The sequence below is a fragment of the Anolis carolinensis genome, chromosome 1 (assembly GCF_035594765.1).
Source record: "Anolis carolinensis isolate JA03-04 chromosome 1, rAnoCar3.1.pri, whole genome shotgun sequence".
Lineage (NCBI taxonomy): Eukaryota > Metazoa > Chordata > Lepidosauria > Squamata > Dactyloidae > Anolis > Anolis carolinensis.
Genome location: NC_085841.1, coordinates 112,434,602 through 112,447,497, shown reverse-complemented (window position 1 = coordinate 112,447,497; position 12,896 = coordinate 112,434,602). Strand labels below are relative to the sequence as shown.

The 12,896-nt window shown below is 39.1% G+C and overlaps 1 long non-coding RNA gene across 1 annotated transcript; it reads left to right on the top strand.

Annotated features, from left to right (window-relative positions):
• Positions 1–1,171: 1,171 nt before the first annotated feature.
• On the top strand, positions 1,172–10,959 carry LOC134298963 (uncharacterized). The gene is made up of 2 exons (XR_010006098.1): positions 1,172–7,312; positions 8,194–10,959. It is a non-coding gene; the product is annotated as an uncharacterized LOC134298963 (long non-coding RNA).
• The last annotated feature ends 1,937 nt before the right edge of the window (positions 10,960–12,896 follow it).

Below are 12,896 nucleotides of genomic sequence, written 5' to 3'. Positions count from 1 at the left end.
ATGTGCCATTTGCTAAGTGCTTCACACATATTTCCCACAGGATAGCAAAATGGATGCATATTCACGTTGAGCTGAAAAGAAGTTGTCTTTAAAAATTCTCTGCTCATAAAGATGGCATATATGTTCCCTTGATATATGAATCCCTGATTAATACAGGAGATTCACCTGTAGCATTTGACAATATACCGAGTTGTAGAAGTCAATATTCAAAAGCACTAGACATGTAGCAGTCAGTATTAAACAATATTTGACAATGGAGACAGGACTAAATCTTACTGTGAGCTACAAGTATAATGGTCTCATTGAATGAATGTGATTTACATTAGTGTTGGTTCAATATTAACTATTTTTTAAATAGTTCTACTTTATTTGGGACTGGCAATTAGATTAAATTTATGGAAACAATAAAAAAATCCTACTTCCCATCTAGTTTGGAATATGGTTTGGATAACCTAGTTCACTTGAAAGGACAACCTGAACTGAAAAACAGAGAAGAGGAATGAAGTGCAATGTGCTCTCCAAAAAAGATAGCAAAATAAACAGTACGAGACAACACTGAGCAAAATTAAAGAAACATTTCACTCCTGTTTTCAATTCCCAGTCCATCCCAGTACTGTTTATTTTACTATCCTTTGTGGGGAGAGGGGAGCACATTGCCAGTGTGAGACTGTTCCATGAGGATTTAGCCATTCTGGAAATCTAATTGAAACCCTTTCATGTGGCTTTGGGCGGCTGGACTCTACTGATCTTTTCCTACCTCTGTGTTGGGAGATGTCTAGGGATTTAAAACAGTGCCATCATTCAGTAAGTGGTACCCAATTTTACTTGTCTTTTATCTCAGATATCATAGAGGTGGAAGTACTGAACCATAGATGTACTAGGTTTGAATCATCAAACTGAATTTTATCCAGGAAAAATAGAAATTATGTTGGCTAGTTGTACAGATGCTTTAAACCCAAGTGGCGTGGTCTAATTTTGATAGGGTTGTATCCATATTAGGAGCCTCGGTGGTGAAGTGTGTTAAAGCACTGAGCTGCTGAACTTGCAGACCAAAATGTTGCAGGTTCAAATCCCAGGAGCGGAGTGAGCACCTGCTGTTAGCTCCAGCTTCTGCCAATCTAGCAGTTCGAAAACATGCCAATGCGAGTAGATCAATAGGTACCGCTCTGGTGGGAAGGTAACAGCGCTCTATGCAGTCATTCTGGCCACATGACCTTGGAAGTGTCTATGTCTAAGCTCTTCGGCTTAGAAATGGAGATGAGCACCAACCCCCAGAGTCAGACATGACTGGACGTAACGTCAGGGGAAACTTTTACCTACCTTTACCTTACCTGAATCCATATTATAAGAATTGGGTCCGCATAAATCACTTCAAAAAGTTGGACTAGGGCATCAAATATTTAGATACATCACTATAATGTGTCTTTATGGTGGCATGGTCCAACATTCTAGTCAGTTCTCATATACCCTAAATGCACCAGATCCTAAATGATCTCGGAAAGTAAGCAGGTACAGCTCTTAGATTGAAGACCACCAATGAATGCCAGATGTTGTAGTCTGTATTTCAAAGGAAAGAACTGGCAAAGCAACCTCTGAGTATTCCTTGTCTAAGGAAATTCTGGAAATCCATGGGGTTACTATAGCCTGACTTGAAGGCGATTTATGGACATGCAAACACTATGCAGCACATGACTCAGATATCTAAACTTCTTCATATTAGCTTCTAATTTGTTTCTGAGGCCATTTCAAAGCACTTATTTTAAGACAAAGTATCCCATTTAAAGCTCTAAACATTTTCTGGGAAGAAAATATTAATGGCCACTTCCTCCTATACAGATTGAATCATTCTTTTGGATTTTCCTCAAACACATCCTATCATTGAAATGAATCTACTTTAGTTTAACCAAATGCAGTACAAATTATAGTACTGGGTCTATGTGTGCCTCACAAGATTTTTTTAAAGACCCATATCTTTTCTGGAAAAAAATGTGACTCATCTTTTCTAGAAATATTGGAGTGACCATTCAACCCATTGGGATCATATCACCCATTGCAGCATTGAACCAAATATCATTTTTTCAAAAACAGAAATGGATTTCTAACAGCTTCTGGTTTGACTTCTTTTTCCAATTTTGACAGTTTGTAAAATCTTCAAAGGGCTCCAGGGAAAGAAATTATGATTTTCAACTGGAATTTACTAGGGAGCCATATACACGTGCCAGAAATTGTGATGTTGATCCGGAGTGAATTACTGTGGATCACAGCTGTTGAAGTCCGCATTGGTCAGCCATTGTTCCACACTTAACCAGCCCAGGGGATTGATGGTGTCTGCACAGCCCAGTGACACCAGAACCAATTTGGTGCTGCTGGACCACCATCATCACCTTCCCCCTGTCGTTCTGGTCTTGGTGGCAGTCACCAACCCTGAAACTGGCAGTGACTCTTACTTGCACCATTCTGAGACTACCTGGACCAACAAAGCAACATGAAGGAGAGGGGGGAGGAAGGAGGAACCACTCCCTCCCTATTTGACTGCTTTTTGCCACAGCTTGCATCACTACAAGTGCTGAACAATGACCACCCCCAATTTCATACCCAGTGATCTCTGCTAAGGACAGATGAATGGGGGAAGGTAAGTGCCATCCCCTGTATGAACAACTATGGCCACTTCTGACTAGAGAGCAACCCAACTATTTACACTGCCACAAAGTGCAGGCAAACTTTGGAGCTTCAGAAAATACAGATGTCATGAAGTAGGTTCAGCTACACATCAGCTCATTTGATCCATGTGCATGTGCCCTATGCCATTTAAGAGTTATGTAATCTAGGATTGAACATTTAGAACTGCTTTATGTTCACAGTCCTATATTTTCTCTTGTTTAGGAAATATGGAAGCTCCACAATCCCAATCACCAGGTAGTAGCCATTGTGATTAATGTGGATCTGTTCCCCTGTTGTTTTGGAAGCAGCCAACATTCTGACCCACCATCCCTCAACCTCCACGCCTCATATGAGTGATTTCTGGCCTGGTAGGGAATTGAGGCAGTAACCTTATTTCTGTCTTTCACAATGATAGTTTAAGATAGAGAAGGGAAAAATCTGTAAATCTTGTTTTCTCTTTTATCCTTTTTTATCTTTGTGTTCTTTTCGTCATCGTCGTCGTCATCATCATCATCATCATCATCATCTTTATTTATATCCCTCCCCATCTCCTGAAGGGACTCGGGGCAGCTCACAACATAAATAATACAAAAAATACAATACAATAAATTACACAGAGTAGGGTAACCTAATTAATAACATAACCAATGAATATAGAACAACAAGATACAATCCAATACAAATAAGCAAGAAAATTAACAATAAATATTATAAAACATTAGATTAAAAACACAATTGTTTCTATGAGCTGCTACCTCAAACAAGGTATATCCATATCACAGAGATTGATTAATCATTGTTAAAAGACTGTTTAAAAAGCCACGTCCTCAATTCCCTCCTAAATGTTGTAAGGGAGGGATGTTGTCTAATCTCCCTTGGGAGGGCGTTCCAGAGTCGGAGGGCCACTACTGAGAAGGCCCTCTCCCTCATCTCCACCAACCTGTGAAGGAGGCGGGATCGAGAGAAGGGCCTCCCCAGCTGATCGTAAGGCCCAAATGGGTTCATAAGGGCGGGATGCAGTCACGTAAATAGGCAGGACCTGTGCTGTGCTGAGCTTTATAGGTGATGGCCTGCACTTTGAATTGGGCCCAGAAGCATTGCGCAAATATGAAGAAATTTGTAAATTTGTATATAAATTTTTGAAAAATGATCAGAAATGAACCCCCTCCCCCCATCTGCACCAATCAAATTCAAGAGACACCAATGAAGGGGGCCACAATAAACACCAATCTAATTCAAGAGGCACAACTGTTTCCACCAGTGAAGGGGAACATGGTAAGCAGTTTCTCATAAACAAGAGATAGTAACTAATTCAGCACAAATATGGCTCAATGTATTTCAAACCTATACTTTGTGACTAGATTTGTCAGGTTTGTTTACTTTCAAATTTAATTTGATTTGTTAAATCTTAAGGTCTTACTATCCTAAAGACTAAAAAAGTGAATTTAGGGAAATTCTTAACAAAAAGGAAGAGGCATGAAATCCTCACCTATTCCTACTAGTAATTAAGGATGTATGATGGCCTATTTTATGCTTATCCATTAAAAATTACATTGCAAGAAATTTCTTGCAAGATTACTAAACATTTGCAGATTTTTGATTGTGAGTTTTTGTTTTGTTTTGCTCATTTTTATTACTTTTGCAAAAGTTTTCTCAAGGTTTTGTGCACAACAAACATTATGCAATGTGTCTTTCCTTCTGTGTGCACAAAAGAGAGATTTTGCATAAAATATATTATCTACACAATACAGCATTTTCTGTCAAAAATGGGAAAAAACTGGTCTTTCCACTTTCAAGCAGGTCCAAAACTGTCATGGGTTTGACAACATTTTCAGTGGAGTTTCTTGATATGTTGAAACATTCTTCCTCAATGAGAATGAAAACATGTGTGATTATGGTTACAGATGGTGAAAGAAATTCAAATATCAAGATTAGTGAAAGGAATCTGTCTGGGGACCTATGGAGTTACTGTCAAATGCAAAATAATGGACCAACTGAAGCAATGTTGTTGCTGAACATAAAGCAAGTTCTTATATATAACTATTTTCTCTCACACTGTATTCTTATTTTTCACCACATTAAGTTAGGTCAGTATTCTTTATGTGCTATGAACCTGAAAGTGCAAACACAAAACTATACAAAGTTGTTGATAATTTAACTGTATCTTCTGGCCTTCATGTGCTGCGAAGATTTTGCCTAGTGAATGGTGCTTGTTTGACAAAGATTTAAATTCCATTGAACCATGCCCTCAAAGAGCATGAGTTTTAGGTTGTGAACATTGCTGCCAGTCTTGTGTTCAATGTGTGATGAAGGGCAAATGAAAATTACGTTCAATAGCCAAACAAGCTGCTAAAAATGTCAAACAGACCTGCGCTTGGGAACTAGTGGAGCGAATAACAAACACAAGGCAATGTGCAGAATGCAACCACTTTAATACTATCAGGCTTTGAATATGATTTTGTAGAGAAAAGCTGGGTGTATGTGAAGAGAATTAAGAAATATAAGATGCAGGAGGGGAGAAATATTGCTGTTCTCTTTTCTGTGGATGCTGATTCTTTATTCATAGAATCATAGAATAATATAGTTGGAAGAGACTTCATGGACGATCCAGTCCAACCCCCTGCCAAGAAGCAGGAAATCACATTCAAAGCACCCCCAACAGATGGCCATCCAGCCTCTTCTTAAAAGCCTCCAAAGAAGAAGCCTCCACCACAGTCTGGGCGAGAGAGTTCCAGTGTCGGACAGGTCTCACAGTGAGGAAGTTCTTCCTGATGTTCCTACAGTTTGAAGGTAAAGGTTTCCCCGACGTAAAGTCCAGTCGTGACTGACTCTGGGGGTTGGTGCTCATTTCTATTTCTAAGCCGAAGAGCCGGCATGTCCGTAGACACCTCCAAGGTTATGTGGCCAGCATGACTGCATGGAGTGCCATTACCTTCCCGCAGGAGTGGTACCTATTGATCTACTCACATTGGCATGTTTTCGAACTGCTAGGTTGACAGGAGCTGGAGCAACAGCTGGAGCAACAGCGGGCGCTCACGCCGCTCCCGGGATTTGAATCTGGGACCTTTTGGTCTCCAGCTCAGTGCTTTAACGCACTTTGCCACCGGGGCTCCTCAATGGATTGTCACCTTGACGTGGTGAGGGGGCTTGCATGTTCCAATGAACCTGAGGGCACAACCATGGGAGTCACACACTCCCAGGAGTGGCCACAGGGGAGGATCCAGACCAAGAACAATCCGAAGACCCAAAGACCTCAACGGCGGAGCAGGCGGAGGATAACATGGTACATGTTACAACTGCTGTGAAGGCGGAAGAAGGCTGCAACAGACTGAGAAGCCACTCTCGTTGTGTTAATCACACCACTGTTGGGACCTCAATCTGTGAAGACTGTGTGTTGACCATCCGTGCACCGACCTCCACACAGTAAAAAAATCACGCACAGGCGTCTTCCAAGAAATGGAGGACCATCATCCTCGAACTATGAGGGATCGCCTAACACAGTTTGAAGCCATTGTTCCGCATCCTAGTCTCCAGGGCAGCAAAAAACAAGCTTGCTCCCTCCTCCCTATGCCTCCCCCTCACATATTTATACATGGCTATCATGCCTCCTCTCAGCCTTCTCTTCTGCAGGCTAAACATGCCCAGCTCTTTAAGCTGCTCCTCATAGGGCTTGTTCCCTAGACCCTTGATCATTTTAGTTCCCCTCCTCTGGACACCTTCCAGCTTGTCAACATCTCCCTTCAATTGTGGTGCCCAGAACTGGACACAGTATTCCAGGTGTGGTCTGACCAAGGCAGAATAGAGGGGTAGCATGACTTCCCTGGATCTAGATGCTATACTCCTATTGATGCAGGCCAAAATCCCATTGGCTTTCTTAGCAGCCGCATCACATTGTTGACTCATGTTTAACTTGTTGTCCATGAGGACTCCAAGGTCTTTTTCACACATACTGCTGTCGACCCAGGCGTCCCCCATTCTGTATCTTTGCAATCCATTTTTTTCTGCCTAAGTGGAGTATCTTGCATTTGTCCCTGTTGAACTTCATTTTGTTAGTTTCAGCCCATCTCTCTAGTCTGTTAAGATCATTTTGAATTCTGCTCCTTTCTTCTGGAGTGTTAGCTATCCCTCCCAATTTGGTATCGTCTGCAAACTTGATGATCATACCTGCTAACCCTTCGTCTAAGTCATTAATAAAGATGTTGAACAGAACGGGGCCCAGGCACACACACACACACACACACACTCCTGCTTATGGCACTCCACTTGTCACTTTTTTCCAGGATGAAGAAGACGCATTAGTGAGCACCCTTTGGATTTGTTTGCTTAGCCAATTACAGATCCATCTAACTGTAGTTTTGTTTGTATTCACAAACCAATCTAAACCAAATTACTGCTGAATGATAAGATCATCTTATTAAGGTGTCACATTTAATGGAGGACTGGTGGTTAATATTCTAGAACTGTGAGTGGGAAATCTATGACGGTTAGTGGGCAAAATTGGGTTAATTATTCTCTTGTTCTGATCTACTTCACAGAATGTCTGGAATGATAAGAAAGCATGGAAGAAAAGAAGGTGGTTGTGGAGGAGCCATGTTTCCTGCATTTAGTTTATTTGGAATTAAATTCAAATAACTAATTATTGAAATTAAAGGTATGGATAGATGTCCTGTGCCATCATGATATGGCTGAGAAAGTTAAATATCTGGTCAACTCAGTTCCTTTAGCAGGACAGCATTTGGAAATCCTAGGTCCAAGTCAAGTCTCTCAAAGTGGTGTTAGCAGGTACACAACTTTTCAAGATAAAAATGAGGAAGAGTGATAGTAGCAATAATGTTTGTTAACAGTCCACGAAAAATGGAAAGGGACAAAAACTGTTTTGCTATTCATATCCTTTACTCATATGTAAAACAGTGATAGTGCAATCCTATACATATATGTTTAGCACTAAACTGCATCAATCCACTCTAGAAATTGCTGCCATATACTAACACTCTCCTTTGCACTCTCCAATCCATTCACCCAGAAACATTTATTTCTAAATCCTTCAATAGAGTGAGTTGTTGAACAGGATGAAGTTACTAAATCTAGCATATATTTGGAGCTTACTGTTTTCTGTATCAACACTTCCCCAGATATGTGAGCATGTGTGGATTCATTTTAGCCTGCTAAAGGTTATAAGTAATGATTCACTTTAGTACTGAATTCTCTGACAATGTGCACAATTCATCATTTTGACAAAAGCATTGCCCTTTGTCTCTCCTGCCCCCTTTCTCAAATATACATAATAGAAAAACATAACACAGACAAGCCAGACTTCATTTTGCTGAGAAACTCTGTACCCCAGACTGCCCTAGCATTGGTGCAACATCATAAAAATATATGTTTATGTAATTTAAAACACATGTTCATAGGTGAGCTTTGATCCACTGTAAGGGGAGAAAAATGCTAGCAGTGTAGCCACTAGTTTGAGAAAGCTTAATTGTGGTACTTTGAATTATTTTACATCACAATAATCTCCTGCCCCCTAAACAGTTTTGATGTCAAACTAAATCATCAGCTGTAGAAGACAGTGAAATGAAGGATCATCGCTCTGCAAAGTTCCTCGGAGCTCAGAGAAAGAAGAACAAGGGGGAAGCAACAAAATTGTCAAGTAGATGGATACAGTCTCTTAATACCAGCCATAATGGAGAAAGAGCTTGCCATCATGCAAATTTCTGCTTAGTGTGCGAAAAGCATTCTCAGAGGTTTTACATCAATGTCAGGCTGGTGCCTACTGTGGATTCAAAACATGTGGTGAATTGTAATGTAAATGTATAATACATTCATTTCCTGAAGGGTTTTAAAAATATTTTATTTTAGTGAATTACAATGTATATATTTTTAAAAAATACAATGTTGAAAAAGTTGTTAGATATAATGCCTAATATTTAGTTAAAATCAAGTGCTAAGCTTTTTAAAAAACTATCTGTTTCATATTGAAGCAACAAGTATTTGTTATTGCATGTTGTATTTGAACAACAAAACAGTTCTGATTTACTGAAACAGAATGAAACAAAACTCAGTGTAGGCTCTTATACATGTCTAGCTCATGCAGAATTCTCTCCTCTACTTGGCTAAACAGAAAAGAGCAATCAAAATGTTTATGCTAAGGAGGAAAATCCCAGCATATATACTGAGAGTGGGAATTATGTGGCTCCCCAGATGATATTGGACTGAAAGTCTCAGCAGCTCAGCTACCATAGCCAATGATGAGGAATGTGGTAAGTCAAGATCAGCAACATCTGGGGAATCACATATTTTTGTGAGATGTGCCCTGAAAGAGACTGAATGAGCTATGACTGAACAGCAAAGGAAACTTGGTATTGTGGTCAGTGAAAGGTTGGCTTGGTTCAGATGGGATCACACCAGAAAACCCTGCCATGTTGTGTATGGACAGTACGCTAGTAACATTACAATTCCCACATTTCCATAGCATTGAGCCATGCTATTTAAAGTGGATCAAGCTGTATTTATACTTTTCAGTTGCCGAAACATCTGAATGTTACAAGCTAACTGAACATTGTGTTCATCTTTCTCTTTTAATGTAATGCTTCTACTGATGACATCTTTTCAGAACTCTTTTCAAAACAGTTTTCTATAAATGACAGCTGTTAAATGGAACTTCTCGTTTGTCTGCTTTAAATAGTAGTTTTGCAAAGTAGATTTTTTCTTCTTTTTACTGACTAAAATGACATGTTTGGTAAGTCTGGAGTCTCACTTATTGAAAATAGGGATAAAAGTCCAAAAATGCATAGGATATCTATATCCATAGTTATGCCCAATAAATACAGAGAAAGTAAGCCCTGGAAAATCTCACCGTATATTTGATGAATATGCAGATTGCATATACTAATGGACTAGTTTTTGATTCAGACTGACCCTACAGTAATGAATCGGATAACATAGCACAACATCACTGAGAATTTTAGAAAAGATAATCTTTGTTACTTTTTTCTAAATAAATTTGAATATGCTTCTCCAAGGGTGAAAGAAATACCATAGATAAAACCCTAGATCAGTGGTTATATTAATTTATACCTGGCTTTATCTCCCCAAAGGAGAGCCATAAAGTTGGGAGCCATCATTCTAGAACTCCAGTGATAAACAACATCGTCAGATCTAGGGTACATTTACATTGTAGAATTAATGCAGTTTCATACTGCCATTTAATTGTCATGGCTCAATACTATGAGGAGAGGCAGGTAAGAAATAGCATTATTATTATTATTATTATTATTATTATTATTATTATTATTCATGGGAATTGTAGATTTGCATGGTTTTTAGCCTTCTCTGCACAATACGTCTGGTGCTCCACTAAACTACAGCTCCTATTTGTCCATATCATTGAACCCTGACAGTTAAAATGATATCAAACAGCATTAATTATATAGCATAGAGTCCTCGTTGCTTGATACATTTAGGCCACAATGCCACACACAGTTATATGGAAGTAAGTCTCAATGATGTAGGTGGAGCTTACCTTGGAGTCTAGATACATAGGACTGCACTACTTAAACTGATTCCATTTTCTCTTTTGTGACTTTATATCATTGATACAGTTTTGTGACTGATGTTGACATCAGTCATTCCATTTTAGTAACAAGGTCTTTCTTATTATTTCTGCTGGTTCCTTTTACTGTATTGGAGAATTTTGCTGAGTTGCAAGTAAAGTAATGACCAGTAATGTGAAAGATATCAGCCAAGAGGCAGGGACTGAAGGGCTTCAGGATTCTTCTCATGTAGTTTTCTGATTTCTAGTGGCATTTAAGATTGATATACCTATTTGTCACAGTAGTTCTGAAGTAACCCATTGGTATTAAGTGGCTTGGGAAACATGCCCTCTGTAACTGAGTCTGAAACTGTGCCTCTAATACTGAGTCTTTCTTATAAGTCTTCAGTGCTAGGCTTTAACTCCTCTTGAGGGGTTTCTTGTAGACGCCAAGCAAAAGCAAGCAAGGGGTTAAACAGCTGCCATTCTGCTTTGACACATATTGGTTTATTCCATATAAGAGCCTAATATTAATGCACTTGAGGTGCTTATTGCTGTTGTAAAATATTGAATGAAAATACATAATGCAATGTGACATGTGAGAGTGCACATTTAAATGAAAGCGGAGCTCACATATTGTTTTTACACGGTACCTGCCAGTCAAGCCAAAAGTTTATGAAGAGCCAAAAAGCAATTTTCAGTCATGTAGAGTATATCATTCAGGTCAGATTCTTTTATGTAAATCCCTTTCACTTGGGTGTTTAAATTCCAATAAAATGGTACTATTAAAAGTGTGGCTTTTATTTTGCCTTCTTTTCTTTAATTCATTTTGAGTTTTAGAGAACAAGTGTTTTATTGAGCACGATGTCTAAAAGAGGCACTGTTTAAAGAAAATGTTAAAACAAGGGCTGCATATGCTTTGAATAACAGTAGTATTGAGGCATTGTGCACAGCCTTTCCTTGTGTGTAAGATCTGTTGTCAATGGGTGAACCCAGGGTCATTCAGGTCATGGCAAAGGTTGCAGTCTTGAAGTCAAATGCTTGTTCACTATGCTGTGAAATTTCTATTGGTCTTGTGAATTCAGATTCATCATCCAAATCCCTCCCTCCCTCCCTCCCTTCCTTCCTTCTGAATCTTTGGGACCAATTGTACATAGACACAAACTATTTTTGACCTACTAAACCTTAGCCCCATCAGATGATAACATGATGTTGTCTTGTGCTATTTGTCTTTGTGTCATTCAGGGAAGAAATACAGTTTACCACTGAAGTACCTAGTTTCCCAGAAAAAAAAGTGTTACTGGTTAATTCCTTTACATTTTCAGGCAGAACTGGGAAAATTCTTCCTGATTTTAGATAACCACTGCTACTCTGTGCAGATAAGACTGAGCTTAATAAGCTAATCTATATCCTCATCAGGCAGCATCCTCTGTCCTCATGTGCAGTAATCCCAACACTCTTCACTAGACACGGGATCCTAGGGCACCTGGCATTTTCTCTCACCAAACCTGGGACCTTTTTACACTGTGCTGGTATAGTATACTCTACTTTAACTGCCCTGGCAATATACTATGACATCCTGAGTTTGTAGTTTAAGGGAAAGTATTTGGACTTCTCATCCAGAGAACTAAAGTGTCTCACTAAAGGACATACCTCAGAATTCCATAGAGTGGACAACTGAAGTAGAGCAAAGTGCTATAATTGTGTAATGTGAAAGGAGCACTGGAAGCAGTCCTGTTTTCTATTTCCAAAGGAAACATCTTTTTGAGGTCTCAAGGAAATGTGTCTGAAATCTTGATTACGATCATTTGGAATTATGATAGTTTGGTAAAGTAAAACAAAACAAATAAAGCAGAAAAATATTTTTGTAAGTGAATAGAGACCTCCAGGGCTGATCATGAGCTCCTTTGCACACAAAACATATGTTCTATCATGGGATAATGCTCTTTCCCCAACACTACTGTTGAAATGGGACATTACATAAAGCTGGTCAGGACCAATTGTATGAACTTTTCCACTTTACAAAGTTGCAGTTGAAAGCATGAAACTATGACATTATGAAATATACTTCATCCAATGTAGGCTAAGCAAAGATTAAGCTATGTATTGGTGTTATTATACAATAAGTAATAGCTTTGTCAGAGCTGAAGAATCCAAGCAGCTACTTTATAGCTATCAAATCTTTCTCTATACTATTGAATCAGCAAAGATTTTCCTAGGACTGATTGTCACACCCCAGACTTGAAGCCACCTATGACTATAGCACAATGTAAAAGTCCCAAGTAAAGGCAAACAGTTTATTGCAAAAACACTCAAAATATATATAGTAAAAAAGGTATAAAGAAATAAGGTGTACAATCCAAAAAGTCAGTAATTAATTGTCTCTGGTAAATCCAAAAGCAATACAATCCAAAGATAGTCCCAAAATACAAAGGCAGCTTAAACCCATAAGCAAAACTTGAACAAGAATACAAAACAAGAACATGAAGAATTTCCAGAATGCTTGAATCCCAAAACCAAGACTTGAAACAGGAACTAGAGAACCCAGGCCTAGCCGTACTTGAAAGCCATGTTGCCTGAACTGAAATTTCTGCTTCACACGAAGCCATGTTGATCTACGAAGCTGGCTATCTGCTCTAATCTGCAAACCTTGCTGAAGACAGTATCACCAGGTGCTTTCCCATGAGAGTTTATCATCAATTTG